At 45.0% G+C, this 13,179-nt stretch overlaps 1 protein-coding gene across 2 annotated transcripts in view; it reads right to left on the bottom strand.

Annotated features, from left to right (window-relative positions):
- unc5ca (unc-5 netrin receptor Ca) overlaps positions 1 to 13,179 on the bottom strand; it is a 359,680-nt gene that overhangs the window by 313,954 nt on the left and 32,547 nt on the right. The window lies entirely within an intron of this gene.

Genomic DNA, 13,179 nt, shown 5'->3' with positions numbered 1-13,179 from the left:
AGAGAGAGAGAGAGAGAGAGAGAGAGAGAGAGAGAGAGGAGAGAGAGAGAGAGAGAGAAGAGAGTGAGGAGAGTGGGAGGGAGACAGAGACAGAGAGAACAGAGACAGAGACAGAGGGTGAGAGAGAGAGAGAAGACGGTGAGAGAGAGAGAGAGAGAGAGAGAAGAGAGAGAGAAAGAGAGAGAGAGAAAGGGAGAGACTGAGTAAAAGCCTCTACTGTGGGTCGAAGAGAGAAAAAATGTCTGTCTGTCTGTCTGTCTGTCTGTCTGTCTGTCTGTCTGTCTGTCTGTCTGTCTGTCTGTCTGTCTGTCTGTCTGTCTGTCTGTCTGTCTGTCTGTCTGTCTGTCTGTCTGTCTGTCTGTCTGTCTGTCTGTCTGTCTCTCTCTCTCTCTCTCTCTCTCTCTAAACAGTCAGCAATGGAAGGAAAACAAACAGGTTCTTTGCAGTGTTAATTGGGGGAATACATGTCTGTCCTGAAAGGGCACATTGTGTGGTGAGGCAGAGAGCATCAAAGATCTGTTTCAACCCACGCTGAGACACATTACTGTGCTCTAACACACACACACACACACACACACACACACACACACACACACACACACACACACACACACACACACACACACACACACACACACACACACACACACACACACACACACACACACACACACACACACACACACACACACACACACACACACACACACACACAAACCACACCCGGACACACACGCAAACACACACACACACCTCTTTAAGGATCCCTCTTTGCTTTTCATTGAAACGAGAAGGAACAATATTTTGAGAGGCCTATGTTAAACAGGGTAGGGGGTAATGGGCCTGAAGACTCAACAGAGAGCAGAGTGGGAGTGAGTGAGCTCCTTATTACCACTTTGCTACTGGGGGCTCCCGAGTGGTGCAGCAGTCTAAGGCACTGCATCTCAGTGCAAAAGGCATCACTGCAGTTCCTGGTTCAAATCCAGGCTGCATGACATCTGGCTGTGATTTGGAGTCCCATAGGGTGGTGCACAATTGGCCCAGTGTTGTCTGGGTTTGGCTGGGGTAGGCAGTCATTGTAAATAAGAATTTGTTCTTAACTGACTTTCCTCGTTAAAATATTACAGATCTCATCTGCGTCCCAAATGGCAGCTTATTCCCTATATAGTGCACTACTTTAGACCATGGACGATGGCTCTGGTCAAACGTAGTGCACTATGTAGGTAACCTCAGAGGAAGGACTGCCTGGATCACATGACCAGGAGGGTTGAAGGTCAGAGAGCCACTTTAATCAAGCTCCTCCTTCCCGGCTTTTGCTCTCCCCAGGTAGAAGACCCTCACAAAGGGAAGTAAAGAGGAATCACATCTTCCTCCCTCCTCTCTTTTCACATTTTCTCCCACAGACCTCACACAACAAATTCACTGGTGGAGGAAGGAAAATCTAAGCTCGTTTTCCAACCTCTCTGCAGGGGGGTGAAGGGTATGGGGTGGTGTGAATAGCGCTGAGGGGGCGATGTCAGAGCTGCCATGACCTTAAGTTGGAGGCCTCGCGGGGCCCCCAGCTCCGACCCTTTTTACCCAGCATGCTCAGCAGAATAGGACAGGGGTTGAGGACAGATCCCTCTTCTCGAGGCCCGACGCTCAAGGTTTGTTGTTCAATAGGACATCATGCACAGAAGGAGGGGAAGGGGGGGGGTAGTGGGGGGAGGGGTTAGTGGGGGGAAGGGGAAGGGGAGGGGGTTAGTGGGGGGAGGAGGGGAGTGGTGGGGGGGGGGGGGGGTTAGTGGTGTGGGGCGAGGGGCGAGGCGCGAGGGGGTGGGCTTGTGGAACAGCAGCAGGCGTGTTGATTGGTGGATGCGTGTAATACCTCCCCAGAGTGGGGCTGTGTGAGAGAGAGAGGGAACCAGAGACGGTAATAGAACCATGGAGACGGAGTGGGGATTCGCCCGTGGCGACAAAGTTTGTGTGTGAAACAATGTGTTTCCATTTTGCAAACATACAAAACCGGCCATTGTGCTGAAAAGAGCAGGGGAAAAATGTGGAAATCCATTCTTCTCCATGTCTGGAGATTTAATTTCTAAGAGAGACGCGTACGATTGTCCTCTGCCCGGGTGGAGAGAGAGCGGACGGTAAATGAGCCAGGCTAGAACTGCCAGTCTAGAACTGCCAGTCTAGAACTACCAGTCTAGAACTGCCAGTCTAGAACTGTGGTGCTGCAGAGTCTCACTGAGCCCGGGCTGTTGCCATTACCCCATCCTTACCGAACATATTGAGAAAACATTGCTGGAGCAGGAGGAGGGGGGGGGTTCTTCCTGAGTAGGGTGATGTCATAAAGGTGCACTCTCCAGCTGGAACAAAAGGCCATTGTGGAAGGCGAGCAGCACGGCTCATTCACAAATCCCTCTTCTCCACTCCTCCTGGCTTTTCTCCCTCGCTTAACCTTCAACTAGTGGGAAGGTTTACGGGGAGCCTGTTTAAAAGGAGAATTTGGTGCTGAGGTATTTTACCTACATTTTAACTAGGCGAGTCAGTTAAGAACAAATCCTTATTTTACAATGACGGCCTACCCCAGACAACGCTGGGCCAATTGTGCGCCGCCCTATGGGACTCCCGATCGTGGCCAGTTGTGATACAGCCCGGGATCAAACCAAGGTCTGTAGCTGTCCGTTTATGACGTGGATGACGTCACACCGTCGTGACATGATGTGGGGAGATTTGGTTATGATAAGTTGGTTATGATAAGCAGATCGCCATGTGCGACATGACAGCGAGATATCATTATATCATAAACATGACATCTGTTAACGGTCTGTTAGTGTGACAGACGGGTTCAAATCGAGTGTGTTAGTCACTGTCTTAAGAACACCTGGTCTTTCCATGACACAGACTGACCAGGTGAGTCCAGGTGGAAGCTATGATCCCTTATTGATGTCACTTGTTAAATCCACTTCAATCAGTGTAGATGAAGGAGAGGAGACGGGTTAAAGAAGGATTTGTACACCTTGAGACAATTGAGACATGGATAGTGTATGTGTGCCATTCAGATGGTGAACAGGCTTGACAAATGATGTAGACCTTTCCTGCAGTCAAATGACCAAATCGCCCTCTAGGGGTCTCATGGGTGGAATGTTATTCATATTTCATAACTCTTTGTTATATACCGAAAATCTGGTCTTTCTACATCCAACCGTTATATTTCAGTCTTCTGTGATGTATATAAAGTGTAATATTGGGATGCAAACTCAAAATTGAATACATTTCAACTCAATATCTGACATGGTAAAGGTGTCCTCTTTTTCTATGCCCATTAACCAACGTGTGTGAGATGCATACTTTTGTTTCAAAGTATATTTGTATATTAAGACTACCAAGAAACACTCTGTGTGACCCTGATTTAGCCCACTGCAGTAAAAGGTTATTAAGTGCCTGTGAACGGGATGTGGTAGTAGATGCCAGACTCACCGGTTTGTGTCAAGAACTGCAACGCTGCTGGATTTTGTTTAACACTCAAATGTTCGAATCAAATCAAATGTATTTACATAGCCCTTCTTAGATCAGCTGATCAGTTTCCCGTGTGTATCAAGAAATGATCCATAACCCAAAGGACATCTAGCCAAATTGACACAACTGTGGGAAGCATTAGAGCATTAGAGTCAACATGGGCCAGCATCCCTGTGGAATGCTTTCGACACCTTATAGAGTCCATGCCTCGACGAATTGATGCTGTTCTGAGGGCAAAGGGGTGGGGGTGCAGCGTACTATTACCATCTCTGTGGACAGCCAACTCCAAGTTTAGTAAGGCACCCACACCATCTCTGTGGACAGCCAACTCCAATATTAGTAAGGCACCCACACCATCTCTGTGGACAGCCAACTCCAAGTTTAGTAAGGCACCCACACCATCTCTGTGGATAGCCAACTCCAAGTTTAGTAAGGCACCCACACCATCTCTGTGGACAGCCAACTCCAAGATTAGTAAGGCACCCACACCATCTCTGTGGACAGCCAACTCCAAGTTTAGTAAGGCACCCACACCATCTCTGTGGATAGCCAACTCCAAGTTTAGTAAGGCACCCACACCATCTCTGTGGACAGCCAACTCCAAGATTACTAAGGCACCCACACCATCTCTGTGGATAGCCAACTCCAAGATTAGTAAGGCACCCACACCATCTCTGTGGACAGCCAACTCCAAGATTAGTAAGGCACCCACACCATCTCTGTGGACAGCCAACTCCAGAACTGAGCAGAGGGAGTGAAAATAAGAACAATGGTGATTCCTCAGCTTCATCCTGATAGGATTATGACAGCCAATGACAGTCACACTGATTAATGAAAACAAACAACGCTTTGGACCCACGACCGTTCTGAGACGGGACATTCCATTTTCCCCTCTGCGGAGACCTCGACTTGAACAAATAGATGCTCTTTGAGCAAAGTGCATACTCTGATGAAAAGATACTCTGAACAAAAGAAGAGGGAAAACAGATTTCTCTCTCTCTCACTCTCTCTCACACTCTCTCTCTCTCATTTTGTTGCTGTGATCACACTGTACTATTTCTGTTCATATTTTGTTTGTCCTCTCTCAACATATTCTCTGTTATTGCTGCATGGTGTTGTGTTGTTGTCTATGATTGCCTCCCATCAGACACAGAGCTGGGTCAGTTTCTGAAACTCTCTCTGGCTCTGCATGCAGCCAACTCTCCACAAGTCTCGGGGAGAGTGACACTTTGAAGGACAACCTGCTTTCCTGAGGAGAGAAACAGTAACATTACAGCAAGATCTTCAACGATGTTGAACTCATAAAAAACCTTTAACAACAACATATTCACCCCTTGTTTCCATCCACAGGGATAAATCCCACTGAACCCATAACAAGATAACAGTCATTATAGCAGCGGCTCATTCTCTAATGCTAAACTAACATCCTAACTGCACATGGAGAATATATCCAACTGAATGAAATGAGAAATTAATTTTGAATTCAACTGGATGTAGTTGATGTACGGTTATATGGATATAATATCTGATCTCAGTACAGGACCTCAACAAGACCCTACCTTTATCCTGGCTGGAAGTTGGAACACCCAGATCTGGGTCCGTATGTATCAAGCGTCTCAGAATATGAGTGTTGATCTTACTCATTGTGATCCAAATGGAAAAACAGATCCTACATCAGCACTCTGAGCCATTTGACGCATACAGCACCTAAACAGGTCAGAGACCAGATCCAATGGCCACCAGATAGAATCCTGATCCGTTCTGATAGGGCGGTGGAGAGATTAGCAGAGCGTCAGCAGAACTGACAGACAGACACTCAGGAGGCACAAAAGTCCCCCAACACAGGATCAGATCCTGTCTGGAGTGACTCATTAGATCCTATCTGACTTCCACGCCGGAGGATGAACTAAGTCAGGATGAACTAAGTCTAACTTTTCAGAAACTGTGAGAGGGGTCGTGAGACCAGAATGTCACAAGTTACGACGCCTCTGTGGGCAGTGGGTTGGGATTCCATGCATTCCATGGACTGTACCCTATTCTAAGCGAAACCTGAAAAAAATGTGTCTGTAAGGAAAACCAGAGATGATGACAGCTAATACCGTGAGAGAATGCAGACTGCTCCAAAACTCCCAAAGTTTTCCCTCCTATCTGATGGTATTCAGAGACATTTTTTACCCGATACTGTCAAGCACAAGGCAACAAACAAAAGCAGCATCATGAAAAATATCATAGTTTGCTATGTATTATTCATTGGCAACAGGGGCTCCCGGTACATTTTGATTCGCCTTCTAAAGACTATACAAACGACCTGCTGGGCTGTCTGTCAAGAGAGTAGCTCTATATTCCTAGAGTCCTTAACTCGTCAGCTGTGTATTACAGACATCCACATTGAGTGCCGAGCCTCACGGTTCCCCTTTGAACACAAAGCGTCGAGCGTGAAAACCTGTCTTTAGTGTCGACACAGCCAGACGAAACTATCACGGAGTCACAGTACCACCCAATGTCTGCTGGGACCCAACCTAGACTACTGTCTCACATTACCAGGAACAATGGCACATCACATCCCAAACCCCAAAACAGGAACAACCAGGAACAATGGCACATCACATCCCAAACACCAAAACAGGAACAACCAGGAACAATGGCACATCACATCCCAAACCCCAAAACAGGAACAACCAGGAACAATGGCACATCACATCCCAAACCCCAAAACAGGAACAATCAAGGACAATATTGTATGAATGTCCTAACGGTACATTGTTACATTGATATGTTGGTAAATTGATACGTTGCTATGTTGGTACGTTGGTACGTTGGTACGTTGATACGTTGTTATGTTGGTAAATTGATACGTTGCTATGTTGGTACGTTGGTACGTTGGTACGTTGATACGTTGTTATGTTGGTAAATTGATACGTTGGTACATTGATACAATGTTTGCTACGTTGGTATGTTGGTACGTTGATACGTTGGTACGTTGATACGTTGCTGGGTTGGTACGTTGGTACGTTGATACGTTGTTATGTTGGTAAATTTATACGTTAACATGTTGATATGTTGACATGTTGATACGTTGACATGTTGATACGTTGATACGTTGACATGTTGATACGTTGACATGTTGGTACGTTGATACGTTGATACGTTGATACGTTGACATGTTGGTACGTTGATACGTTGATACGTTGATACGTTGATATGTTGATACGTTGACATGTTGGTACGTTGATACGTTGGTACGTTGATATGTCGGTACGTTGACATGTTGGTACATTGATACGTTGGTACGTTGATATGTTGATACGTTGACATGTTGGTACGTTGATACGTTGATACGTTGATATGTCGGTACGTTGATACGTTGGTACGTTGATACGTTGGTACGTTGATACGTTGTCATGTTGGTACGTTGATATGTCGGTACGTTGATACGTTGGTACGTTGATACGTTGACATGTTGATACATTGACATGTTGATACGTTGACATGTTGGTACGTTGATACGTTGATACGTTGGTACGTTGACATGTTGGTACGTTGATATGTTGACATGTTGATACATTGACATGTTGATACGTTGACATGTTGGTACGTTGATACGTTGATACGTTGGTACGTTGACATGTTGGTACGTTGATACGTTGATACGTTGGTACGTTGTCATGTTGGTACGTTGATATGTTGGTACGTTGATACGTTGATACGTTGGTACGTTGATATGTTGATACGTTGACATGTTGGTACGTTGATACGTTGATACGTTGATATGTCGGTACGTTGATACGTTGGTACGTTGATACGTTGGTACGTTGATACGTTGTCATGTTGGTACGTTGATATGTTGATACGTTGATACGTTGGTACGTTGATACGTTGGTACGTTGATACGTTGACATGTTGGTACGTTGATACGTTGACATGTTGGTACGTTGATATGTCGGTACGTTGATACGTTGGTACGTTGATACGTTGGTACGTTGATACGTTGACATGTTGGTACGTTGATACGTTGACATGTTGGTACGTTGATATGTCGGTACGTTGATACGTTGGTACGTTGATACGTTGGTACGTTGATACGTTGACATGTTGGTACGTTGATATGTTGATACGTTGACATGTTGGTACGTTGATACGTTGGTACGTTGATATGTCGGTACGTTGTCATGTTGGTACGTTGATATGTTGATACGTTGACATGTTGGTACGTTGATACGTTGGTACGTTGGTACGTTGACATGTTGGTACGTTGATACGTTGGTACGTTGATATGTTGATACGTTGACATGTTGGTACGTTGATACGTTGATACGTTGATATGTCGGTACGTTGATACGTTGGTACGTTGATACGTTGGTACGTTGATACGTTGATACGTTGGTACGTTGATACGTTGTCATGTTGGTACGTTGGTACATTGATACGTTGGTACGTTGATAGGTTGGTACGTTGGTACGTTGACATGTTGGTACGTTGGTACGTTGATACGTTGACATGTTGGTACGTTGGTACATTGATACGTTGTCTTGTTGGTACGTTGGTACATTGATACGTTGGTTTGTTGGTATGTTGGTACGTTGATACGTTGGTACGTTGACATGTTGGTATGTTGGTACATTGATACGTTGGTACATTGATACGTTGTCATGTTGGTACGTTGGTACATTGATACGTTGGTACGTTGATACGTTGGTACGTTGATATGTTGATACGTTGACATGTTGGTACGTTGACATGTTGGTACGTTGATACGTTGATACGTTGGTACGTTGATATGTTGGTACGTTGACATGTTGGTACGTTGATACGTTGATACGTTGGTACGTTGATATGTCGGTACGTTGACATGTTGGTACGTTGATATGTTGATACGTTGACATGTTGGTACGTTGATACGTTGATACGTTGGTACGTTGATATGTCGGTACGTTGATACGTTGGTACGTTGATACGTTGGTACGTTGATACGTTGTCATGTTGGTATGTTGGTACATTGATACGTTGGTACGTTGGTACGTTGATACGTTGGTACGTTGACATGTTGGTACGTTGGTACGTTGATACGTTGTCATGTTGGTACGTTGGTACATTGATACGTTGGTTTGTTGGTATGTTGGTACGTTGATCGTTGGTACGTTGACATGTTGGTACGTTGATACGTTGGTTTGTTGGTATGTTGATACGTTGTCATGTTGGTACGTTGGTACATTGATACGTTGGTTTGTTGGTATGTTGGTACGTTGATACGTTGGTACGTTGACATGTTGGTATGTTGGTACATTGATACGTTGGTTTGTTGGTATGTTGGTACGTTGATACGTTGGTACATTGATACGTTGTCATGTTGGTACGTTGGTACATTGATACGTTGGTACGTTGATACGTTGGTACGTTGATACGTTGTACGTTCATGTTGGTACGTTGTTGTCATGTTGGTACGTTGGTACATTGATACGTTGGTACGTTGATACGTTGGTACGTTGATACGTTGGTACGTTGACATGTTGGTATGTTGGTACATTGATACGTTGGTACATTGATACGTTGTCATGTTGGTACGTTGGTACATCGATACGTTGGTACGTTGATACGTTGGTACGTTGGTACGTTGGTACGTTGACATGTTGGTACGTTGGTACGTTGATACGTTGACATGTTGGTACGTTGGTACGTTGATACGTTGACATGTTGGTACATTGATACGTTGATACGTTGGTACGTTGGTACGTTGACATGTTGGTACGTTGGTACGTTGATACGTTGGTGCGTTGATACGTTGGTACGTTGATATGTGCGTAAGTGTGTGAATTTCACATTTATTGATCTAATTTGATTTATTTTACAATTTAAAAATACAATTCAACCACACAGGTGGATAAAATGCATTCAAAAGCATCGAGGATAACACAAAAAGTTTAACAACTGTTTCTATATCTGGTTGTGTATGAGAGTATTATGTCAATGTATCTGTGTGTGTCCGTGTGTCCGTGTTTCTGTGTGTATTGATTTCATAGTCTGGTCTCTATACTGAACAGTATTATACACAGTAGGGTCTCCAAAACAAAGGGTATTTGGGGAGAAAAAGTTTGCTACTGATCGCCTTCTCAGACTGCGTGATAAACAACAAGAGAAACCCAGCAACCTCTTCTCAAATCGGCCATTCATTTCATTACAACATTCACCGTTTCTGTCCCATCTCCAAATGGGCCTAATCTGGGTCCCCTGCACATATCACAGGGCCTTCCGGGGCCAGATTAACGACAGCGGCCAGAGTGTTAGCTCCTAATTGTTACAGCATCCAAGTCATGTAACACAATTACAGGGGCTGCAGAGAAACGGCTAATGCACACACGACTAGCCCCGCCGTTGGAACAGTCATTGAATTTTCTCCCTTTTTAATTCACTTTCCACCATGCACAAGGAGGCATTAGTTAGATTACACTGTGGAGATGTTGGGAGTGAAGGGGGAAAGGAGGAAAGCAGGGGAGGAGGGACAGAGGAAGGGGAGACGGGTCAGATCTGTTTAGAACGGGTTGTCAATTAGCAGGCTAACCCTCTTGCTAAATGGTCTCTCTCTCTCCCCGAAGGGAGGCAGAGGAAGATAAAAACCAGAGGTCAGAAACAAGAGCACGTGTCAAACTCATTCCACGGCGGGCTGAGTGTCTGCGGGTTTTTCGCTCCACCCTTGTACTTGATTGATGAATTAAGGTCACTAATTAGTAAGTAACTCCCTCACCTGGTTGTCTACGGCTTAATTGAAAGGAAAAACCAAAAACTTGCACACACTCGGCCCTCTGTGGAATGAGTTGGACACCCCTGGGCTAGTCGGCAAGTAATGGAACTGATGGTGACTGAAACTAGAGGTCAGAAACACAGGGGAACTGATGGTGACTGAAACTAGAGGTCAGAAACACAGGGGAACTGATGGTGACTGAAACTAGACACAGGGGAACTGATGGTGACTGAAACTAGAGGTCAGAAACACAGGGGAACTGATGGTGACTGAAACTAGAGGTCAGAAACACAGGGGAACTGATGGTGACTGAAACTAGAGGTCAGAAACACAGGGGAACTGATGGTGACTGAAACTAGAGGTCAGAAACACAGGGGAACTGATGGTGACTGAAACTAGAGGTCAGAAACACAGGGGAACTGATGTGACTGAAACTGAAACACAGGGGAACTGATGGTGACTGAAACAGGTCAGAAACACAGGGGGAAGAGGTGATGGTGACTGAAACTAGAGGTCAGAAACACAGGGGTGATGGTGACTGAAACTAAACAGAAACACAGGGGAACTGATGGTGACTGAAACTAGAGGTCAGAAACACAGGGGAACTGATGGTGACTGAAACTAGAGGTCAGAAACACAGGGGAACTGATGGTGACTGAAACTAGAGGTCAGAAACACAGGGGAACTGATGGTGACTGAAACTAGAGGTCAGAAACACAGGGGAACTGATGGTGACTGAAACTAGAGGTCAGAAACACAGGGGAACTGATGGTGACTGAAACTAGAGGTCAGAAACACAGGGGAACTGATGGTGACTGAAACTAGAGGTCAGAAACACAGGGGAATGGATGGTGACTGACACTAGAGGTCAGAAACACAGGGGAACTGATGGTGACTGAAACTAGAGGTCAGAAACACAGGGGAACTGATGGTGACTGAAACTAGAGGTCAGAAACACAGGGGAACGGATGGTGACCGACAAATGGTGCAGAAGGTCATCAGTGTGCTTCCCAGACAAACATCCCTCTCAACTCGACTCAGACCTGATAACTGCTGGTTTAAAGACCGAGCCAAGACACAGGATAGGATGAGGCTAGAGACCCTAACAAAGGGGAAGTTACCCAATCAGTGAGATGGAGGATATAGCGGAGTCCTTGGAACCAGTGCCAAAAAAACTTGCCAGCTCCCACCGGTCAAAAGATCCAACTGCAATCTACATGGTACCTCTATTGAGAAATTACAAATAATCTATGATTTGATTTAGTTTTGTCATGTTGATTCATTTTTTTGTGTGTGTGTGTGTGTGTGTGTCTCGAAAAGGAGGACATTGTTCCTCATTCCGATACAATGGAGTATGTGACACTGGAGGAAACGGATTGTGGTGATGGATAGCGAGCTGCGGTAAAGTGAGAGATGCCAGGGAGAGACGACATGGTACCATGACGAATATAGTGTAGCACCCTCAACAGTAGCATCCAAGCCCACTCCCAGCCTAAAGACTGTTACCCTCCAATAATCCCAACTGTATAGTCAACTGTATGGTCAACTGTATGGTCAACTGTAGGGTCAACTATATGGTCAACTGTAGGGTCAACTGTAGGGTCAACTGTATGGTCAACTGTATGGTCAACTGTAGGGTCAACTGTATGGTCAACTGTAGGGTCAACTGTATGGTCAACTGTATGGTCAACTGTAGGGTCAACTGTAGGGTCAACTGTATGGTTAACTGTATGGTCAACTGTATGGTTAACTGTATGGTCAACTGTAGGGTCAACTGTAGGGTCAACTGTAGGGTCAACTGTAGGGTCAACTGTAGGGTCAACTGTATGGTTAACTGTATGGTCAACTGTATGGTCAACTGTAGGGTCAACTGTAGGGTCAACTGTATGGTCAACTGTATGGTCAACTGTAGGGTCAACTGTATGGTTAACTGTATGGTCAACTGTAGGGTCAACTGTAGGGTCAACTGTATGGTTAACTGTATGGTCTACTGTATGGTCAACTGTAGGGTCAACTATATGGTCAACTGTAGGGTCAACTGTAGGGTCAACTGTATGGTTAACTGTATGGTCAACTGTAGGGTCAACTGTAGGGTCAACTAGGGTCAATGGTCAACTGTATGGTCAACTGTAGGGTCAACTGTATGGTCAACTGTATGGTCAACTGTATGGTCAACTGTATGGTCAACACAACCACGGTCACAAGAAACCAACCTAGTCAAACAGTTGCCATGGAGCTGGTAGATACAGTAATGAGGGTTTTGAGTTACCGCTTCTAACTGTAGCTGTGTGATTTAAATCTTTCCTATCAGAGCCCCTCTGCTTCTTTTAAAATGCTACATCTGGGTTTTGTTACTAGGTTACCGTTAGTTCCGCCAGGCACCACACCATATTGCTTAGCCACACCGGACCAAGCGGAAAATGTTTTCCATCTCTACATGGTCACACGTCCATATCTTGCCAGATCCAGTATCTCCACATTACTTTATTAGTCCACAGACTATTTGAGTGGTAGGATACGTCCCAAATGGGACCCTACTCTCTATAGCAACTAGATTCAGCCTCGCGACGATTTTAGTCGGAGCGGATGTTTCGGGGGGCCAGAACATAATTGAAATAAATTGAACACTGCAACTTCACCACCACCAAGTCCCCAAAAAAGAGCTCGTATATAAGAATAACAATAATTCCAACATTGATTACATTGCGACGCCATCACATACAGTACAAGTCAAACGTTTGGACACCCCTTCAAGGGTTTTTCTTTCTTTTTACAATTCTCTACATTGTAGAATAATAGACATCAACTCTATGAAATAACACATATGTGTCACGCCTTGGTCATTGTATCTTGTGTTTTGTTTATATGTTTGGGTAGGCCAGGGTGTGACATGGGTTTATATGTTGTATTTCGTATTGGGGTTTGTATTAATTGGGAGTGTG

The sequence above is a fragment of the Oncorhynchus gorbuscha genome, linkage group LG04 (genome assembly GCF_021184085.1).
Source record: "Oncorhynchus gorbuscha isolate QuinsamMale2020 ecotype Even-year linkage group LG04, OgorEven_v1.0, whole genome shotgun sequence".
In the NCBI taxonomy this organism is placed as follows: domain Eukaryota; kingdom Metazoa; phylum Chordata; class Actinopteri; order Salmoniformes; family Salmonidae; genus Oncorhynchus; species Oncorhynchus gorbuscha.
This window is presented reverse-complemented; position numbering and strand designations above follow the sequence as displayed.